This window comes from Arachis hypogaea, chromosome 11, assembly GCF_003086295.3.
Source record: "Arachis hypogaea cultivar Tifrunner chromosome 11, arahy.Tifrunner.gnm2.J5K5, whole genome shotgun sequence".
NCBI lineage: Eukaryota > Viridiplantae > Streptophyta > Magnoliopsida > Fabales > Fabaceae > Arachis > Arachis hypogaea.
The window spans coordinates 21,917,267-21,939,755 of NC_092046.1; the positions used below are offsets into that span (position 1 = coordinate 21,917,267).

Below are 22,489 nucleotides of genomic sequence, written 5' to 3' on the forward strand. Positions count from 1 at the left end.
CCTTGCCAAGAGTTTATTTTACAGTTGTTTATTTATTTTATTCTTCTTATGCAACATACTGCTCCCTTACTTTCTAAAACCCCTACCTTACTTTCTAAAACCCCTAATTTACAATCTTTATAACCAATAATAAGAACATACCTCCCTGCAATTCCTTGAGAAAACGGCCCGAGGTTTAAATACTCGGTTATCAAAATTAAAGGGGTTTGTTACTTGTGACAACCAAAACGTTTGTATGAAAGGACTTTTGAAGGTTTAGAAACTATACTTGCAACGAGGATTTATCCGCAAATTTCTAGACCACGCAAAAGTTTTTCTCATCAAAATGGCGCCGTTGCCGGAGAATTGCAAACGTGTGCCTTATTATTGGTTATTGTAAATATTTAAAAAAAAATTTCAGAATTTTTATTTTAAAAAGTTTTATCCTGCCTTATCTTAGTTTTAATTTTCAAAATTCAAATCTTTTTTAAAAAAAATCAAATTTAAAATTTCAATATTTAAATTTCAAAATTCAAATTTCAAATTTCAAAATCAAATTTCAAAATTTAAATTTCAAAAACCTTTTATTTACTTTATTTTATTTTATTTTATTTTGCTTATTTTTTTTATTTTTGTTTTTAATTTTTATTATTTACTATGAGTTCTCACCCCTATCACTTTGAGTTTGGTTCCAATGTTGTTGTAAGGAATGGAAATTATAACAGGAACATACATCAAGGTCAGAAATAATCAGAGATGGATGGAGCCAGGATCTGATCAACCCTTTAGGTAACAACACCTTCCAAACTACCATGGACAACAACCATTTACAAATGCATGTCAAGACGATAGATATGGTGGACCCCTTGTAGTTACCAACAAGGCCCACCATATGATTATGAACTGCCTCCTCAACACAACTCTGGACCACCATACTCATAAGCCCCCTACTACCAGACATCATCACATGACCCTAACCCGTATCCACCACACCAACCACCTTATGAGCCATATGAACCATATATAGAACCACCCCAATTCCAACCCAATCACTCCCAAGAACCACCACCTCAATATTTGCCATCTCCATATCTATCAATCCAAGAGCACTATGATCCTACTTATGATAGCCGAGCGCAACAAGAATCAAGTGATCGTCTCACGGAAACATGTGCAAAACTTCAAGCAACCCTTCACCAATTGAATCAAGCAATAAATCAATTATCTTCCCGATGTTCGGACACTCAAGGAACCCCATGGCTTCATGTGGACAATCTAATGAAGAACGTAGTATGAAGGAGATACTAGAAACTCCCGTGGATAGTACGGAGCATGACTTTGTACTGAAACAAGTGGAGGAAACTATAATTATTGAAGAGGAAGAAGTGGTTGAAGACTTAGGAGATGCAGAACCTCCATGGGAAAGTCCAGTCATAGAACCCCCTTTCAAGACGTTTGAAATTGATGCTGAGGAGGGTGTACAACCTCCAAGGCATATCACAGTTGAAGACTTGGAAGAGGTTAATAAAGAGATGGAGATTCAAGAAGAAGAAGCACAACCTCCCATGCCCTTGGAAAGCAATGAAGAGAAGATTGAATTGGAAGAAAGCTACCAAGAGGAAGAGGTTGAAATTGAAAAAGCTTGCAAAGAGGTGCTAATTATCAGAGAAGAGCACAAGGGAGTGGAGCTTGCAATTTCATTAAAAACACCTCCCCCTAAGTTGCCATCATCCTTCACAACATTCAAGTGGGTAAAATTCATATCCCTTAGCTTTCTAATTCCACTTGAATATGGGCTACTGGAGACGGATGGTCAACTTAGAGCTCTTTGTAACATCAAGAGTAAGAGGAAGATGGCCAGTGGTAAGAATTGTCCTACAGGGTTCATCATGGTTGGAAGCTTTAAGTTTAAACGCAAAGGTTGGTGTAAAGCTCAACTGAATGGGTCTAGGAAGTTGTTTGACCGCTTCAGTGAGAATTTAGACTGTTTGCCACCCGGTTGGAACAATATTGCTCAACAAGAAGACGGGTGTAAAAGCAAGATCTGGGACCCCGGAATTCATTCTGGCAATCAACACTCTTGGGGCCTTGTAACTTGCTTTAACTTACTTGAAGGCTTTCTGCGCCTAGTTTGGGACCCCGGAGGTTACTGGAATCACAAACATTGGTGGAGATTCCTGGATGAGTTCAATCACAAGCCACCATAACAGGGAGCTCACCAAATGTCCAACTTAAGGACTTTAACTAAAAGTGCTAGGTGGGAGACAACCCACCATGGTATGATCGTTCCTTTTTCATTTTTATTTAGTTTTATTTGTTTTCGAATTTTATTTTATTTTATTTTATTTTATTATTGAACCTGGAGTTTTGCATCACATTCATATTAACATTGCATTCTGCATTTTTTTCAGATTTAAAAAAAAAAGAAAAAAAAGAGAGAAAAAGAAAAGAAAAAGAGCAAATAAGTAAAAGGGGACAAAATGCCCCAAAGTTAAGTGTTGAAAGCAATGCATATGTACTGTACTTGAAATCTGAATGCATGAATATGTAGAAAAATATGGTTAATGGATAGTTAGGTTTTGTATTATGATTACATGGATTGTTTAAGTTAGGTGGAAAGTTTAAGTTAATTAAGGATTCAGATTTTAGCCCATTTGGCCAAATACAATCCTACCTTGACCCTAACCCCATTACGACCCTTAAAAGACCTCTTGATATGTGTATATGTGCATTAAATTTGTGTTGATTGTTAGATGAAGAGCAAGCCTTAGAAAGCAAGGTTAGTAGAGAATTGAGAGATCGAACCTTAAACACCTGAGTGATTAGAGTGTATACACTATCAGTAAGGGTTCGATGCTCAATTCCTTGTTCCCTGCTTTCATAAGCTATTTTCTTCTTGCAAGTCTATTTGTGCTTCATTTTTATGATTTGAATTAGTGAAATCCAATTCATATTTGTTCTTGAAAGATTTGTTTATTTTTAACCAAGTAGGTAGAAATATTTTGCATGTAGTTGCATTCATATAGATAGGTTGCATTTCATATATTTTACCATTCCTCTTCATCTTTATAGCTTCTCTTGAGTTTAGCATGAGGACATGCTAATATTTAAGTGTGGGGAGGTTGATAAACCACTATTTTATGGTTTATCTTGTACTCAATTGAGTAGTTTTTATCAACTCTTTACCCACTTATTCATACTATTTGCATGGTTTTACATTTGCCTTCCTAATTATGTGCTTTGATTGAAAACATGCTTCTTTGATCTTGTAATTGCTAAAATTAATCCTCTCTTATTACCATTAGATGCCTTGATATGTGTGTTAAGTGATTTCAGAGATTACAGGGCAGGAATGGTTCAGAGGATGGAAAGGAAGCATGCAAAAGTGGAAGGCATACAAGAAGTTGAAGGAACTGCAAAGCTGTCAGCCTGACCTCTTCGCAATCAAATGGCTATAACTTGAGCTACAGAGGTCCAAACGATGCGGTTCCAGTTGTGTTGGAAAGCTAACATCTGGGGCTTCGATTTAATATATAATATACCATAGTCACCCTGATGCTAAGTGATGCGACCGCGTGCTCCATGCGGACGCGTCGCAGTGACAAAAATCAGCGTGTTTGAATTCACAACCAGCGAATTCTGGGCTATTTCTGACCCAGTTCTCGGCACAGAAAACACAGATTAGAGGCTATAAAGTAAAGGGATTTCATCCATTCAAAAAAAAAGCTTTCACAATTCACAATTTTAGAAGTAGATGTAGTTTTTAGAGAGAGAGGTTCTCTCCTCTCTCTTAGGATTAGGATTTAGGATTTCTCTTAGTTTTAGGAGTGGCTCTCAATCCCAGGTTCTTTATTTTTATTTATTTTCCCAATTTAATTTATGAACTCTTCCATGTTACATATAATTTTCTTAATTAATGTTATTTGAGGTATTTCAGATTTAAGATTGCTTTGCTCTGTTTAAGATTGCTTTCAATTTAATTTAGATATTTTTTTCTCCCTTTTGGCTTTGGTCAAGTGATTGGTAATACTTGAGTTATCAAACTCAGCAAGTGATTGAAATTGGCAGATTCTGCTTGAGCTAGGATTTCTCTAAGGCTAGTCTCTCCACAGGAGTTGACTAGGACTTGAGAATCAAGCCAATCAGTCCACTCAACCTTCCTTTGCTTAGTAAAGGCTGACCAAGTGGGATTAAAACCCAATTCTCTTCACACCTGATGAGGATAACTAGGATAGGACCTCCAATTTCTCATACCTTGCCAAGAGTTTATTTTATAGTTGTTTATTTATTTTATTCTTCTTATGCAACATACTGCTCCCTTACTTTCTAAAACCCCTACCTTACTTTCTAAAACCCCTAATTTACAATCTTCATAACCAATAATAAGAACATACCTCCCTGCAATTCCTTGAGAAGACGACCCGAGGTTTAAATACTCGGTTATCAAAATTAAAGGGGTTTGTTACTTGTGACAACCAAAACGTTTGTATGAAAGGACTTTTGAAGGTTTAGAAACTATACTTGTAACGAGGATTTATCCACAAATTTCTAGACCACGCAAAAGTTCTTCTCTCCGGCAATCCGAGTAGAGAAACAGACCCTCTCCTCAGAACTTGGAGATACAAGTTCATAGTTCTTTTCATCACCACCACTACCACAGATCTTATGAAATTGTCTAAGTTGCTGACAGAACTCAGAGTCAACCAAAGAAACACACAACAAAACCATAGAATCCACCCAATCAACCATGCCCTCAGGGACTTGGGAAGACGTCTCAACAATATTTTTGCGAGAAGACATGAGGCCAACTAATCCTACAACAAGAAAAGAAGATCGGATTACTAAAAAACATCTCGAATGAAGGACAAAACAACTCGGCTAATATGATTCAGACGACACAAACAACAAAAGGAAAACCCCAGAACTCGCACAGAAGGTCCAGGGGCGTCCTTTGGAGACAGTCAGAGAACAAGGATTCGGGAACAACCTATAAAGCTAACGAGAAAAACTCTTTAAAGTGAAAAAGAAAGCAGCATGCATCCCAGAAAGCTACAAATCAGACAAAGCCAAAACAGCTATATTCCAAATTCACAGTCTTAGCTTATCAATAAACACAATGGCAAAGCATATCAAAGAAAAAGTCATCAAAGATGCCACCTTTTCCAAGGAAATAAAAAACCCCCAGAAAAAGCAAAATGACAGAATTCATCAGTAGAAGCTATCAGCATGACAAAAGGAACATTCTTTCAAAGAAAACAAGCAGTGTGAGCCCCAAGAATGCAAAGGGACCATTTCAAAAGCAAAAAGAAAACTCTTAAGCAGCAAACAAGCAGGCACACAGTAATGCGAAAAGATTCAGACTTCAAGAGAAAATCGAAACCCTATAAAAAATCGAAGGCAAAAATGACGAAAGAGGCACAAAGAAAGAAAAACCAACCTGAACGAATGAAGAAGCTTCGAGGGAGGTTGAAGATGGAAAGACGGAATCGTCGGCAAAATCGCTGAATGACGCCGCAACGCAAGAAAGGCAAAATGTAGGCGAAAAACAGAAAGCGAGAGAACGAAGGGAGAAGTTACAAAGAAAAATGAAGGAGTGAAACCGTTTCTGATTGCAAAAATTCAAAATAAAAGCCAAGGAAAACGGGGCAATTAATACCAATTAATGAAGGTATTAAACTCTCGTACGTTCCTAAGAACAAAGCGCTGATATAAAAGCACGCTCTTTTAGAGGAAAATGTTCCACACTCAAAAAAAGGTTCTACAAAGAAAGGAATCGACAAAATGCTCGAGTTCGGCTTCACTAAAGAAAGATCGAATTCAAGGACTCGACCTCAAAGCAGAAGACCAAGCTCAAGCAGGGGCACTGTTCACACCCTGGGTCGAGCTATCCGATCCGGGATGTTCAGTAATAAAGTGACCGACCTCCTCAGGTCAGGCTATCCGACCTCTTCTCAAAGAGGTCGGTCAAATCGACAGGAAAGCCCAGTAAGGGGCCCAAATAGAGGAACACGACCCAAATCCAAAGGTAGTCCAAGCCTATAGAGATAAGGGCGGTTCCCTTGAAGATAAGCTGACCTCAACTCAAAGATAAGATAAGATAAGATAAGATAACTAACTTATCTTATCTAAAAAGGTCACTCTACACCATTATAAATACACTGGAGTACCCAGGTATAACTCATACTCTGATTCTACTAAAAACCTGTTTAATACCCATGCTAACTTAAGCATCGGAGTCTCTTGCAGGTACCCCCCACCTTCCGGTGATCAAGGATCAGCAGTGCAGCCAGTCCAACAAGTCGGAGACGACAGCTCCGGCCGCCACCCATCAGCTGGACACATCATCTCTGACCCGTACAGAAGATCTCGTCCGAGATCGACCTACAGTTTTAGGTAACCCTCGGAACAGTTACCAAGGAATGAACGATCACGATTTCGTGCACCAAATTTTTGGCGCCGTTGCCGGGGATTGTTCGAGTTTGGACAACTGACGGTTCATCTTGTTGCTCAAATTAGGTAATTTTATTTTAATTTTAAGTTTTTGTTTTTATTCTTTTTATTTTCGAAAAATTTTTAAAAAAAATTAATAAATTATTCTATGGCTTCAGAATTTTTAAGAATGAATTCTAGAGTTTCACGATGATCTGTTGAATTCTGGCTGGCTGTAAAGCCATGTCTAATCCTTTGGACCGAGATTTCAACTTATCATCACAAGAGTCCGTGGACTCCCATCTGATCAGCTGTTGTATGCCTAATTTGTATGCTAAAGCTTGGCTGGTCATTGGCCATGTCTAGTATTTTGGACCGGAGCTTTCACTGAAAGCTTGGCTAGCTAGTAAGCCATGTCTAATTCCTGGACTGGAGCTTTAGACTAACATTGCATGATTCCTGGAATTCTCATTAAAAATTTTGAAATCCTTATTTTTCTTTTTCCAAATAATTTTTGAAAAATACCAAAAATTTTAATAAAATCATAAAAAACCAAAAATAATTTTGTGTTTCTTGTTTGAGTATAGTGTCAATTCTTAAGTTTGGTGTTAATTGCATGTTTTTATAATTTTCTTTAATTTTCGAAAATTCATCATATGTTCTTTATGATCTTCAAGTTGTTCTCGATGATCTCTTTTGTTTGATCTTTGTATTTTTATGTTTTGTGTCTTTTCTTGTTTTTCATATACATTTTCAATTTGTTAGTGTCTAAAGTTTGAAAATTTCTAAGTTTGGTGTCTTGCATGTCTTTCTTTTCTAAAAAATTTTCAAAAAAAGTTCTTGGTGTTCATCTTGACATTCATAGTGTTCTTGGTGTTCATCTTGACATTCAAAGTGTTCTTGCATGCATCATGTGTTTTGATCTTGAATTCTCATGTTTTGAGTCTTTTCATTGTTTTTCTCTTTCATCATTAAAAATTCAAAAATAAAAAAAATATCTTTCCCTTTTTCTTCTCATAAAATTCGAATATTTGAGTTGACTTTTTCAAAAAATTTTAAAATCTAGTTGTTTCTTATGAGTCAAATCAAATTTTCAATTTAAAAATTCTATCTTTTTCAAATCTTTTTCAAAAATCAAATCTTTTTCATTTTTTATTTCATACTTTTGAAATTTTCAAAATTTATTTTCAAAATCTTTTTCTTATTTCAATTTCATAATTTCAAAATCTTTACTAACAATTAATGTGATTGATTCAAAAAAAATAATTTTACTTGCCTATTAAGAAAGGTTCAATCTTTAAATTTTAAAATCATATCTTTTTGTTTCTTGTTAGTCAAGTAATCAACTTTAATTTTCAAAATCAAATCTTTTTAATTTCCATTTCAAATCTTTTTCAAATTAAATTTTCAATCATATCTTTTTCAAAACTTAATTTCAAAATCTTTTCTAACTTCTTATCTTTTCAAAATTTGATTTTCAAATCTTTTTCAATTAACCACTTAACTTTTTGTTTGATTTTAAAAGTTTACTATTTCAATCATATCTTTTTCAAAACCACCTAACTACTTTTCTTTCTCTTATTTTCGAAAATTACTAACCCCTTTTTCAAAATTTGTTTTAATTAACTAATTGTCTTAAATTTTAATTCAATTTTATTTCCCATCTTAAATTTTGAATTCTAATTAATAGTCAACATAAAAACAAAAAAATATTTTTTTTATTTTATTTTTAATTTTTGAATTTTCTCCTCTCTCATCTCCTTCTATTTATTTATCTACTAACACTTCTCTTCTACTCAAAAATTCGAACCAACTCTTCTCCTCTGTGTTCGAATTCTTATCTTTTCTTTCTTCCATTCTTCTCTTCTTATACTCATATAAGGAATCTCTATACTGTGACATAGAAGATTCCATATTTTCTTTTCTGTTCTCTTCTTTTTCATATGAGCAGGAACAAGGATAAGAACATTCTTGTTGAAGCTGATCCTGAACCTGAAAAGACTCTAAAGAGGAAGCTAAGGGAAGCTAAAGCACAACTCTCTGGAGAAAATCTGACAGAAATTTTTGAAAAAGAAGTAGACATAGCCGAAAATAATAATAATAATGGTGGAGATGCAAGGAAGATGCTTGGTGACTTTACTGCACCAAATTCCAACTTACATGGAAGAAGCATCTTAATCCCTACCATTGGAGCAAACAATTTTGAGCTAAAGCCTCAATTAGTTTCTCTGATGCAACAGAATTGCAAGTTTCATGGACTTTCATCAGAAGATTCTTTTTAGTTCTAAACTGAATTCTTGCAAATCTGTGATACTGTTAAGACCAATGGGGTTGATCCCGAGGTCTACAGGCTTATGCTTTTCCCATTTGCTGTAAGAGACAGAGATAGAATATGGTTGGACTCTCAACCTAAAGATAGCCTGAACTCTTGGGATAAGCTGGTCACGGCTTTCTTAGCCAAGTTCTTTCCTCCTCAAAAGCTTAGCAAACTTAGAGTGGATGTTCAAACCTTCAAACAGAAAAAAGGTGAATCCCTCTATGAAGCTTGGGAGAGATACAAGCAACTGACCAAAAAGTGTCCTTCTGACATGCTTTTAGAATGGACCATCCTGGATATATTCTATGATGGTCTGTCTGAATTATCTAAGATGTCATTGGACCATTCTGCAGGTGGATCCATTCACCTAAAGAAAACGCATGCAGAAGCTCAGGAACTCATTGACATGGTTGCAAATAACCAGTTCATGTACACTTCTGAAAGGAATCCTATGAGTAATGGGACGCCTCAGAGGAAGGGAGTTCTTGAAATTGATACTCTGAATGCCATATTGGCTCAGAATAAAATATTGACTCAACAAGTCAACATGAATTCTCAGAGTCTGAATGGATTGCAAACCGCATCCAACAGTACTAAAGAGGCATCTTCTGAAGAAGAAGCTTATGACCTTGAGAACCCTGCAATAGCAGAGGTGAATTACATGGGTGAACCCTATGGAAACACCTATAATCCCTCATGGAGAAATCATCCAAATTTCTCATGGAAGGATCAACAAAAGCCTCAACCAGGCTTTAATAATGGTGGAAGAAACAGGTTTAGCAATAGCAAGCCTTTTCCATCATCCACTCAGCAACAGACAGAGAATTTTGAGCAGAGTCTATCTAGCTTAGCAAATATAGTCTCTGATCTATCTAAGGCCACTCTAAGTTTCATGAATGAAACAAGGTCCTCCATTAGAAATTTGGAGCCATAAGTGGGCCAACTGAGTAAAAGAGTCACTGAAACTCCTCCTAGTACTCTCCCAAGCAATACAGAAGAGAATCCAAAAAGAGAGTGCAAGGCCATTACCTTACTTGGTGTAGCCGAACCCAGAGAGGAGGAGAAGGACGTGAATCCTAGTGAGGAAGACCTCCTGGGATGTTCACTGACCAATAAGAAGTTTTCCTTTTGAGGAACCAAAGGAATCTGAGGCTCAACTAGAGACCATAGAGATTCCATTGAACCTCCTTTTACCATTCATGAGCTCTGATGACTGTTCTTCCTATGAAGAGGATGAAGACATCAGTGAAGAGTAGGTTGCTAAATATCTAGGAGCCATCATGAAGTTGAATTCCAGTTTATTTGGTAATGATACTTGGGAGGATGAACCCCCCTTGTTCTCCAATGAACTCAGTGCATTGATAAGGCAGACATTGCCTCAGAAGAAACTGGATCCCGGAAAGTTCTTCATACCTTGTACCATAGGCACCATGACCTTTGAGAAGGCTCTGTGTGACCTTGGGTCAGGGATAAACCTCCTGCCACTCTTTGTAATGGAAAAACTAAGAATCTTTGAGGTACAAGTTGCAAGAATCTCACTGAAGATGGCAGACAAATCAATGAAACAGGCTTATAGATTAGTAGAGGACTTGTTAGTAAAGGTTGAAGGCCTTTACATCCCAGCTGATTTCATAATCCTAGACACTGGGAAGGATGGGGATGAATCCATCATCCTTGGAAGACCCTTCCTAGCCACAGCAAAAGCTGTGATTGATGTGGACAGAGGAGAGTTGGTCCTTCAACTAAATGAGGACAACCTTGTGTTTAAAACTCAAAGATCTCCTTCTGTAACCATGGAGAGGAAGCATAAAAAGCTTCTCTCACTGCAGAGTCAACCAAAGCCCCCACAGTCAAACTCTAAGTTTGGTGTTGGGAGGTCCCAACAATGCTTTGAACATCTGTGAGGCTCCATGAGAGCTCACTGTCAAACTATTTACTTTAAAGAAGCGCTTGTTGGGAGGCAACCCAATGTTATTTAGTTATATCTATTTATTTTCTATTGTTATTTTATGTTTTTTTAGGTTGATGATCATGTGGAGTCACAAAAACTACTAAAAAATCAAAAACAGAATGAAAAACAGCATTAAAAACAGCTCACCCTGGAGGAAGAGCTTACTGGCGTTTAAACGCCAGTAAGAAGCATCAAACTGGCGTTTAACATCAGAAAGAAGCATCAAGCTGGCGTTAAACTCTAGAAACAAGCACCAGACTGGCGTTTAACGCCAGAACAGAGCATGGAATTGGCGTTAAATGCCAGAAACAAGCAGCAAGCTGGCGTTTAACGCCAGACATGCATTCTAAGAGCGTTTTACACGCCTAAATGGAGCAGAGATATTAAGTTCTTAACCCCTCTGGATCTGTGGACCCCACAGGATTCCCACCTACCCACCTCTTCTTCTCTCCTCTTCACACATTTTCATAACTCTCTTCCCCAAATACCCTTCACCAATCACCTCCATACCTCTTCCCTAAATACCCTTAACTACTCACATCCATCCACTCTTCCCCATAAACCCCACCTACCTCTAAAATTTAAATTCTTTTCCCTCCCAAACCCAACCCTAATGGCCGAAACCTACCTTCCACCCCACTCCTATATAAACCCCTCAACACTACTCCATTTCACACATTACAACCACCACTTCTCCCCCTTGGCTGAATACACTCTCTCCCTCCATCTCCTCTATTTTCTTCTTCTTCTACTACTTTCTTTCTTCTTTTGCTCGATGACGAGCAAACCTTTTAAGTTTGGTGTGGTAAAAGCATTGCTTTTTGTTTTTTCATAGCCATCAAAGGCACATAAGGCCAGAGAAACCTCAAGAAAGAGGAAAGGGAAGGCAATTGCTTCCACCTCTGAGTCATGGGAGATGGAGAGATTCATCTCAAAGGTCCATCAAGACCACTTCTATGAAGTTGTGACCAAGAAGAAGGTGATCCCTGAGGTCCCTTTTAAGCTCAAAAAGAGCGAATATCCGGAGATCCGACAAGAGATTAGAAGAAGAGGATGGGAAGTTCTCTCTAATCCTATTCAACAAGTCGGGATCTTAATGGTTCAAGAGTTCTATGTAAATGCATGGATCACTAGGAACCATGATCAAAGTGTGAACCCAAACCCAAAGAACTGGCTTACCATGGTTCAGGGGAAATACTTAGATTTCAGTCTAGAAAATGTAAGGTTGGCGTTCAACTTGCCAATGATGCAAGAAAACGCACGCCCCTACACTAGAAGGGTCAACTTTGATCAAAGGTTGGACCAAGTCATCATGGACATATGTGTGGAAGGATCTCAATGGAAAGTTGACTCAAGAGGCAAGCCGGTTCAATTGAGAAGACCGGACCTTAAGCCTGTAGCTAGAGGATGGTTGGAGTTCATCCAACGCTCAATTATTCCTACTAGCAACTAGTCTGAAGTTACTGTAGACCGGGCCATCATGATCCATAGTATCATGATTGGGGAGGAAGTGGAAGTTCATGAGATTATACCTCAAGAACTCTACAAGGTGGCTGACAAGTCCTCCACTTTGGCAAGGTTAGCCTTTCCTCACCTCATTTGCCACCTCTGTAATTCGGCTGGAATTGACATAGAGGGAGATATCCTCATTGATAAGGACAAGCCCATCACTAAGAAAAGGATAGAGCAAACAAGAGATCATGGACCTCAACAAGAGCATGAGAAAATTCCTCACCATGAAATCCCTGAGATGCCTCAAGGGATGCACTTCCCTCCACAAAACTATTGGGAGTAAATCAACACCTCCCTAGGAGAATTAAGTTCCAACATGAGACAACTAAGGATGGAACACCAAGAGCACTCCATCATTCTCTATGAGATTAGAGAAGATCAAAGAGCTATGAGGGAGGAGCAACAAAGACAAGGAAGATACATAGAGGAGCTCAAGAGCACCATTGGTTCTTCAAGAAGAGGAAGACGCCACCCTCACTAAGGTGGACTCGTTCCTTAATCTCCTTGTTCTTATTTTCCTGTTTTTCAGTTTTTGAGCCTTATGTTTTATTTATGTTTGTCTTTACTATATGATCATTAGTGTTTAAGTGTCTATGTCTTAAAGTTATGAATGTCCTATGAATCCATCACCTCTCTTAAATGAAAAATGCTTTTAATTACAAAAGAACAAGAAGTACATGAATTTCAAATTCATCCTTGAAATTAGTTTAATTATTTTGATGTGGTGACAATACTTTTTGTTTTCTGAATGAATGCTTGAACAGTGCATATGTCTTTTGAATTTTTTGTTTATGAATGTTAAAATTGTTGACTCTTGAAGAATAATGAAAAAAGGAGAAATGTTATTTGATGATCTGAAAAATCATAAAAATGATTCTTGAAGCAAGAAAAAGCAGTGAATAGAGAAAAGCTTGCAAAAAAAAAAAAAGAAAAAAAGAGAAAGAAAAAGAAAAAAAAAAGCAAGAGCAAAAAGCCAGTAACCCTTTAAACCAAAAGGCAAGGGTAATAAAAAGGATCCAAGGCTTTGAGCATCAGTGGATAGGAGGGCCCAAAGGAATAAAATCCTGGCCTAAGCGGCTAAACCAAGCTGTCCCTAACCATGTGCTTGTGGCGTGAAGGTGTCAAGCCAAAAGCTTGAGACTGAGCGGTTAAAGTCAAGGTCCAAAGCAAAAAAAGAGTGTGCTTAAGAACCCTGGACACCTCTAACTGGGGACTCTAGCAAAGCTGAGTCACAATCTGAAAAGGTTCACCCAGTTATGTGTCTGTGGCATTCATGTATCCGGTGGTAATACTGGAAAACAAAGTGCTTAGGGCCACGGCCAAGACTCATAAAGTAGCTGTGTTCAAGAATCAACATACTGAACTAGGAGAATCAATAACACTATCTAAATTCTAAGTTCCTATAGATGCCAATCATTCTGAACTTCAATGAATTAAGTGAGATGCCAAAACTATTCAGAGGCAAAAAGCTACTAGTCCCGCTCATCTAATTGGAGCTAAGTTTCATTGATATTTCGGAATTTATAGTATATTCTCTTCTTTTTATCCTATTTGATTTTCAGTTGCTTGGGGACAAGCAACAATTTAAGTTTGGTGTTGTGATGAGCGGATAATTTATACGCTTTTTGGCATTGTTTTTACATAGTTTTTAGTATGATTTAGTTAGTTTTTAATATATTTTTATTAGTTTTTAAATAAAAATCACATTTCTGGACTTTACTATAAGTTTATGTGTTTTTTTGTGATTTCAGGTAATTTCTGGCTGAAATTGAGGGACTTGAGCAAAAATCAGATTTAGAGGCTGAAGAAGGACTGCAGACGCTGTTGGATTCTGACCTCCCTGCACTCAAAGTGGATTTTCTGGAGCTACAAGAGTCCAAATGGCACGCTCTTAATTTCGTTGGAAAGTAGACATCCAGGGCTTTCCAGCAAAGCAGAGTTAAACGCCAGAAACAAGTTACAAACTGGCGTTCAACTCCAAGGAAGACCTCTACACGTGAAAGCTTCAATGCTCAGCCCAAGCACACACCAAGTGGGCCCGGAAGTGGATTTCTACATCATTTACTCATTTCTGTAAACCCTAGTTACTAGTTTAGTATAAAAATTACTTTTAGTGATTTATTTCATCTCTAGAACACATTATGTAACTTTTACATTCTGAGACCTCCATGGGAGGCTGGCCACTCGGCCATGTCTACCCTATTTTCACTTATGTATTTTCAACGGTAGAGTTTCTACACACCATAGATTAAGGGTGGAGCTCTGCTGTTCCTCATGAATTAATGCAAAATACTATTGTTTTTCTATTCAACTCAAGCCTATTTCTTTTCTAAGATATTCATTCGCACACAAGAACATGATGAATGTGATGATTATGTGACGCTCATCACCATTCTCACTTATGAACGCGTGCCTGACAAACACTTCCGTTCTACATGCAAACAAGCTTGAATGCATATCTCTTAGCCTCCTGATCTACGATCAGAGTCTTCGTGGTATAGGCTAGAATTATTGGCGGCCATTCTTGAGATCCGGAAAGTCTAAACCTTGTCTGTGGTATTCCGTGTAGGATCTGGGAAGGGATGGCTGTGACGAGCTTCAAACTTGCGAGTGCTGGGCGCAGTGACAGACGCAAAAGGATTACTGAATCCTATTCCAGTATGATCGAGAACCGACAGATGATTAGCCGTGCGGTGACAGCGCATTTGGACCATTTTCACTGAAAGGACGGGATGTAGCCATTGACAACGGTGATGCCCAACATACAGCTTGCCATGGAAAGGAGTCTGAAGGATTGGATGAAAGCAGTAGGAAAGCGGAGATTCAGAAGGAACTAAGCATCTCTATACGCTTATCTGAAATTCTCACCAATAAATTACATAAGTATCTCTATCTTTATTTTACGTTTTATTTATCTTTTAATTATTAAAACTCTATAACCATTTGAATCCGCCTGACTGAGATTTACAAGGTGACCATAGCTTGCTTCAAGCCGACAATCTCCGTGGGATCGACTCTTACTCACGTAAGGTTTATTACTTGGACGACCCAGTGCACTTGCTGGTTAGTTGTGCAAAGTTGTGACAAAGAATTAAGATTATGAACGTGCGTATTAAGTTTTCAGCGCCGTTACCAAGGAATGAACGATCACGATTTTGTGCACCAAAAACTTATTTCATTGTTATTAGTGATCCATTCTTAACTTGTTCAAATATCTGTCAAAGATGTTAGAATATAATTAGGATCAATTAAACATTATTTAGCATATTTGAATATTTATTATAGGAGATTACATCTTTATTATTACGATTCTCTTAGTACCTATAAATACCATTTTATATTGTATCATTCCAGACAACTTGAATAGACAACTTGAATACATACTCAATAATATACCATCCTTTCTCCAGTTTAGTCTCTTGTTTCTAACATGGTATCAGAGCCATGGTATCCTCCTTGAAGAGGATAGGTTGTTTTCCTTGCGATGAAATCACCGTAGTTTTTGCACTTTTTTTTCTATGCTATTTTTCCTTACCTTTTGTCACTCCTTTGATACTTTTTCACCTCACCAACTAGGCATGTTCTCCTTGTCTTGTGTTTTTCCGAGTTGAATGATCAAACACCATTGTCATCTGCTGCTTACCTATTCTCATGAAGAAATCATATAGTTTTTTCTCTCTTTCGGCAGTTCCGTTTGTGTTCTCTCGTGGTAGTTCCATCTGCGTTTTTAGACAAGTGGCAGTTCCGTCTGCGCTTCCTTCAGACAAGCGGCAGTTTCATCTGCGCGCTTCCTTCAGACAAACGGCAGTTTCATCTGCGCTTCCTTCCGGCAGTTTTGTCTGCACCCATTCTATTCATTGTTTTCAATAAGTTTCAAACTCAAGTTGTCACTTGAGTTTGAGGGGATGTTAGAATATAATTAGGATCAATTAAACATTATTTAGCATATCTGAATATTTATTATAGGAGATTACATCTTTATTATTACGATTCTCTTAGTACTTATAAATACCCTTTTATATTGTATCATTACAGACAACTTGAATAGACAACTTGAATACATACTCAATAATATACCATCATTTCTCCAGTTTAGTCTCTTGTTTCTAACAAAAGATATCAATAACATATACAATAGTTGTAAGTATACAGACTCGGTATCTATCAGATCATTGTTGATGTAACACTCTGAATTTTTAGAAATTAAATAATAAATTATTTGTAATTTATTATGTTTATTTATAGTTTTATTTTTAGAAAGTTATTTTTACCAAAAGTAATTAAATTAAAGTTATGAGATTTTAAATTTAAAATTAATTATGATTTATATATTTTTCATAATAATAGGGTATTTTCTTATTTAAAATTTAAAGTTTGAGTAATTGAAAAATAATGAGAATTTCATATGGTTTAGTTTGAATATTGAGATTTTGAATTTTATTTTATGAATAAAAGAAAATTAATTGATTTATCTCTAATTTTAAATTAAAGTAGTTATTTAAAAATAATTTATAAGTTGATAAATAAATAGTATTCCCAAAAATAATTATATTGAACTATATTTCATTTTCAGTTTTTACTCTACCCCTTAATTTTATTTTTAAAAAATACCAAACTACCATAATTCTCAAACCAAATCCTAACCCTAATTTTATCCTAACCAAATCCTAACCCTAATTTTATCCTAACTAACACACACACACACACACACACACACACACACACACACACACACACACACACACTCCTTTCTTAGCCGACACTCCCCTTACCTCATATTCACACACACGGTAAAAGAAGAAAGAAAGAAAGAAAGAGGGAGAATAGAAAGGAAGAAGAGAGAAAGGAGAAAAGAGGGAGACGGTGGCAGTGGGTGTCACTGCGACCATCGCCGCCAACGCCATTGCTGAGAGAGAGAGAGAGAGAGAGAGAGACCACCGTTCATGCTCGTCGCTACCAGCTTTGTCGTCGTTGCACCTTGTTGTTGTCGAGATTGTCGTCGTCACCGTGGTCAGGGCTGCCGAGGAACCCAAAGAGAGAGAAACGCGAACGGGAGAGAGAACAGGGGAAGGAGAGGAAAACGAGATGGAAGAGGAGCCGTCCGCCATCGTCTTTGTTGTAGCTGTGTCACCACTCCTCTGGCCGCTGGAAAGCACCATTGACGTCATCAAAAACCACCACCGATGGAGCCACTGCCAACTTGCCCGAGTTCTGCCTTGGTTGCTCCTGTTCTGTCCTATTCGTCGGTGCCGTTGTCGTCAGTGAGGGTCACCGGAATTGCTGCCACTCTATTGCTATGTTCCTCTTAGTTATAGTAAGTATTCTTATTCTGAAATTTTTGCTGTTAGTGTTCTATTATTAGTTCATTAAAGATTTTGATGAATTGATGTCTTAGGGTTAACTTATTGTAAGCTGTGTTCGATGATATTGCTGCCACGGGAACGGTCAAAATTGCTGCCGCTACTACGAAATAAGAATAAAAGGGAGTTTGTCACATAGTTAAGATACGTTTAAGGTAGGGACTTTTTTTAAAACTTACTTTTATTTTAAGAAATTGTTATAAATTGATATCAACGTAAAAAATATATTTTTCAGCGATTATGTGAGTCTTATGAATTAATTGGACTATTTTTATGATAAATGTGATTATAAAAAAATGTGATTTTGATCATGACCTTGGGTATGTTTGATTATGATTATGTTTGATTGGTATATGTTGAGAGATTGTTTGGTATTGAAAATGATTGAGAAGAGTTTGGGAGATTTTTGGTTTGGATGGAAAAGTCCAAATTTTAAGGGAGGTTCTGCCGAAATTTTCATAGGAGTTTGAGTGAAATTGAATAATAAGAATAATGAAAACTGGTGCTATTTTCATAAAAACTAGAGATTTTATTTTGATGTTTTATTTGGTTAATTTTGATTAAAAAATTATGTTTTGAGAAGTTTTAGTGAATTTAAAGTATTTGAATTGGATTGGTGAAAATGAAATTATTTTGGAGTCTTTTTGGAAAAGTCTTAAACTTAAAAGTGAAGTTGAAATTAGTTTTGGAAAATTGATTAAACAAAAATGAGTTTTTTATTTAATTAATTCTAATTAAAGGATTATGTTTTGGAGAGTCTTTATGAAATTAAAGTAAGGGACAATTGAAATAAACTTAATGTAGAGTTGAAGATAGTCTAATAACTTGGTTAAACAAAATAAGTGGTGTGGTTGTGTTAATTTATGAAATTATTTGGTGAATTAATTTATTTGGCTTGATTAACAACTGATGAGCGGATAATTTATACGCTTTTTGGCATTATTTTTAGTATGTTTTTAGTATACTTTAGTTACTTTTTATTATATTTTTATTAGTTTTTATTTAAAAATCACATTTCTAGATTTTACTATGAGTTTGTGTGTTTTTCTGTAATTTCAGATATTTTCTGGTTGAAATTGAGGGACCTGAGCAAAAATCTGATTCAGAGGCTGAAAAAGGACTGTAGATGCCGTTGGATTCTGACCTCCCTACACTCAAAATGGATTTTTTGGAGCTATAGAAGCCCAATTGGTGCACTCTCAATTGCGTTGGAAATTAGACATCCTGGGCTTTCCAGCAATATATAATAGTTTATACTTTGCCTGAGTTTTGATAATGCAAACTGCTGTTTAAACACCCACTTTCTATCTTATTCTGGCGTTAAACGCCAGAACTGGCATAAAAGCTGGAGTTAAACGCCCAAAATGGCACAAAAGCTGGCGTTTAACTCCAAGAAAAGTCTCTACATGTGAAAGCTTCAATGCTCAGCCCAAGCACACACCAAGTGGGCCCCGGAAGTGGATTTCTACACTAACTAATTCTAGCTTACTCATTTTTTTGTAACCCTAGGTCACTAGTTCATTATAAAAACCACTTTTAGAGATTTATTTTGTACCTCATGACATTTTACATCAGAACTTGTATTCTCTACGGCATGAGTCTCTAAACTCCATGGTTGGGGTGAGGAGCTCTGCTGTGTCTCGATGAATTAATGCAATTACTACTATTTTCCATCCAATCATGCTTGTTTCTATTCTAAGATATTCACTCACACTTCAACCTGATGAATGTGATGATCCGTGACACTCATCATCATTCTCACCTATGAACGCGTGCCTGACAACCACTTCCGTTCTATCTGCAATAGTTTGAGTGCATATCTCTTGGGTTTCTAATCTAAGATTAAAATCTTCGTGGTATAGGCTAGAATTATTGGCGGCCATTCTTAAGATCCAGAAAGTCTAAACCTTGTCTGTGGTATTCCGAGTAGGATCTGGGATGGGATGACTGTGACGAGCTTCAAACTCACGAGTGCTGGGCGTAGTGACAGACGCAAAAGGATCAATGGATCCTATTCCAACATGAGTGAGAACCGACAGATGATTAGCCGTGCGGTGACAGCGCATTTGGACCATTTTCACTGAGAGGATGGATGGTAGCCATTGAGAACGGTGATCCACCAACATACAGCTTGCCATGGAAGGAGCTTTGCGTGCGTGAAGAAGAAGACAGTAGGAAAGCAGAGATTCAGAAGACAGAGCATCTCCAAAACCTCAACCTGTTCTCCATTACTGCATAACAAATATTTATTTCATGTTCTTTTACTTTTTACAATTAAAACTAAGAATCATTACTGATATCCTGACTAAGAATTACAAGATAACCATAGCTTGCTTCAAACCGACAATCTCCGTGGGATCGACCCTTACTCACGTAAGGTATTACTTGGACGACCCAGTGCACTTGCTGGTTAGTTGTGCGGAATTGCAAAAGTGTGATTGTGATTTCGTGCACCAAGTTTTTGGCACCGTTGCCGGGGATTGTTCGAGTTTGGACAACTGACGGTTTATTTTGTTGCTTAGATTAGGAATAATTTATTTTTGTTGGTTTAGAGTCACTAAATTTGAGTCTTTTATTTGAGTTTAGTTTTATATTTTAAGTTTGGTGTCAATTGCATGCCTTTATTTTTCTTTCAATTTTTCGAATTATTAGTGTGTAAAGTATAAAAATTTTTAAGTTTGGTGTCCTTTGTGTCCTTATTTCCTTAAAAATTTTCAAAATTTGTTCTTGGTGTTCATCTTGACCTTCAAAGTGTTCTTGGTGTTCATCTTGACATTCAAAGTTTTTTTGTTTGTTTTCTTTGTTTTGATCTAAAAATTCTAAGTTTGGTGTCATTTTATTGTTTTTCTCTTTCCTCATTAAATTCAAAAATATCTTTTCTCTTTTTTTAATTGAATTTTCGAAAATTCCCTTTAAAAATTCAGATTTTTATTTTAAAATTTTTATCTTATCTTAGTTTTAAATTTCAAAATTCATATTTTTTTAAAATCTTATCTTTTATCTTATTTCAAATTTCAATTTTCAAAATTTGAAAATCTTTTATAAAATTTTTCAAAATCTTTTTTTCCTTTTAGACATAATTTTTGAAATTCTTGTTCTATTTTACTATTTTGATTGAAAAATTTTAAGTTTGGTATTTCCTTGTTAAGAAAATTTCAATCTTTAAAATTTTAAAATAATATCTTTTTCAAATCTTTTTAATTAATTAGCCATTTTAGCATTCGAATTATTTATTTATCTTTTTATTTATTTTACTTTTTCTCTTAATTTTCGAAATTTATATTTTATTTTCCAATTATTTTATTTCTTTCTTTTTATTCGGTTGCTTTTAATTAAATAAAATAAAAATAAAAATATAATTTATTTGCAATTCATATCAATTCCCTTTTCTCCATCATGGACAAAAGTGGAAATGAACAGTCCAGAAGGACTCTGGGGTCATATGCTAACCCCATTACATCTGCATATGGGAGTAGCATCTGTATACCTCCCATCAAAGCAAGCAGTTTTGAGCTAAATCCTCAGCTCATTATCATGGTGCAGCAAAATTGCCAGTATTCTGGTCTTCCACAAGAAGAACCTACTGAGTTTCTGGCACAATTCTTACAAATTACTGACACAGTACGTGATAAAGAAGTGGATCAGGATGTCTACAGATTATTATTATTTCCATTTGCTGTAAAAGATCAAGCTAAGAGATGGTTAAATAACCAACCCACAGCAAGCATAAAAACATGGAAACAGTTATCAGACAAATTCCTGAATCAATTTTACCCTCCAAAAAGGATGACACAGCTAAGGCTGGACATCTAAGACTTTAAACAAGAGGATCATGAATCCCTTTATAATGCCTGGGAGAGGTACAGAGGGATGCTAAGAAAATGCCCTTCTGAAATGTTTTCAGAGTGGGTACAGTTAGACATCTTCTACTATGGGCTTACAGAAAAAGCTCAAATGTCCCTAGACTACTCAGCTGGTGGATCTATACACATGAGAAAGACGATTGAAGAGGCTCAAGAACTCATAGATACGGTTGCTAGAAATCAACATCTGTACTCAAGCAGTGAGTCTTCCATAAAAGAAGAGGCTAGGGAAGTAACTACTGATCCTAATCCTCAAGAACAGATTGTTGAACTTAATCAGCAATTGCTCCTTATGACAAAATAATTAGTAGAATTTAAAGAGATGCTCCAAGACACTAAAAATTCTAACAAGAATATAGAAGCACAATTGAATTAGACAAGACAGCAGCTATCTAAACAGATAACAGAAAAATGCCAAGCTATTCAACAAAGGAGCGGAAAGACATTGAATAATTCAGCTCAAAGTAGCAGAAAGCCAAGAAAGGAACAACTGACAGAGGATGACCAAACCACTGTCTAAAATCCCTCTGAGGACAGCAAGAGCTCAGAGAGGAATAATTCTGGCGTTCAAACGCCAGAAAAGGGTGAAAAATTGGCGTCAAATGCCCAGTGGATGCCCACTTCTGGCGTTCAAACGCCAAAAAAGGGAGAAAAGTTGGCGTTAAACGCCCATTCCTTGCCCAGTTCTGGCGTTCAAACACCAGAAAAGGATGGAAAATTGGCGTTAAACTCCCATCCAACCTCTACTCCTGGTGTTCAAATGCCACTGAGGGATCAGACACCTACAAGTGCTGATTGTAACCCTCCTAAGAAGGCTTCTCAACCTGCCTCTGTAGGAAATAAACCTGCAGCAACTAAGGTTGAGGAATACAAAGCCAAGATGCCTTATCCTCAAAAACTCCGCCAAGCGGAACAGGATAAACAATTTGCCCGCTTTACAGACTACCTCAGGATTCTTGAAATAAAGATCCCGTTTGCAGAGGCACTTGAGCAAATACCCTCTTATGCTAAGTTCATGAAAGAGATCTTAAGTCATAAGAAGGATTGGAGAGAAACTAAAAAAGTTTTCCTCACTGAA

General features: G+C 36.6%; 1 non-coding gene across 1 annotated transcript; it reads right to left on the minus strand.

Annotated features, from left to right (window-relative positions):
- Positions 1-8,894: 8,894 nt before the first annotated feature.
- LOC112724704 (small nucleolar RNA R71) lies at positions 8,895-9,002 on the minus strand. Its single transcript, XR_003163854.1, has one exon. It is a non-coding gene; the product is annotated as a small nucleolar RNA R71 (small nucleolar RNA).
- Between the last annotated feature and the right edge of the window lie 13,487 nt (positions 9,003-22,489).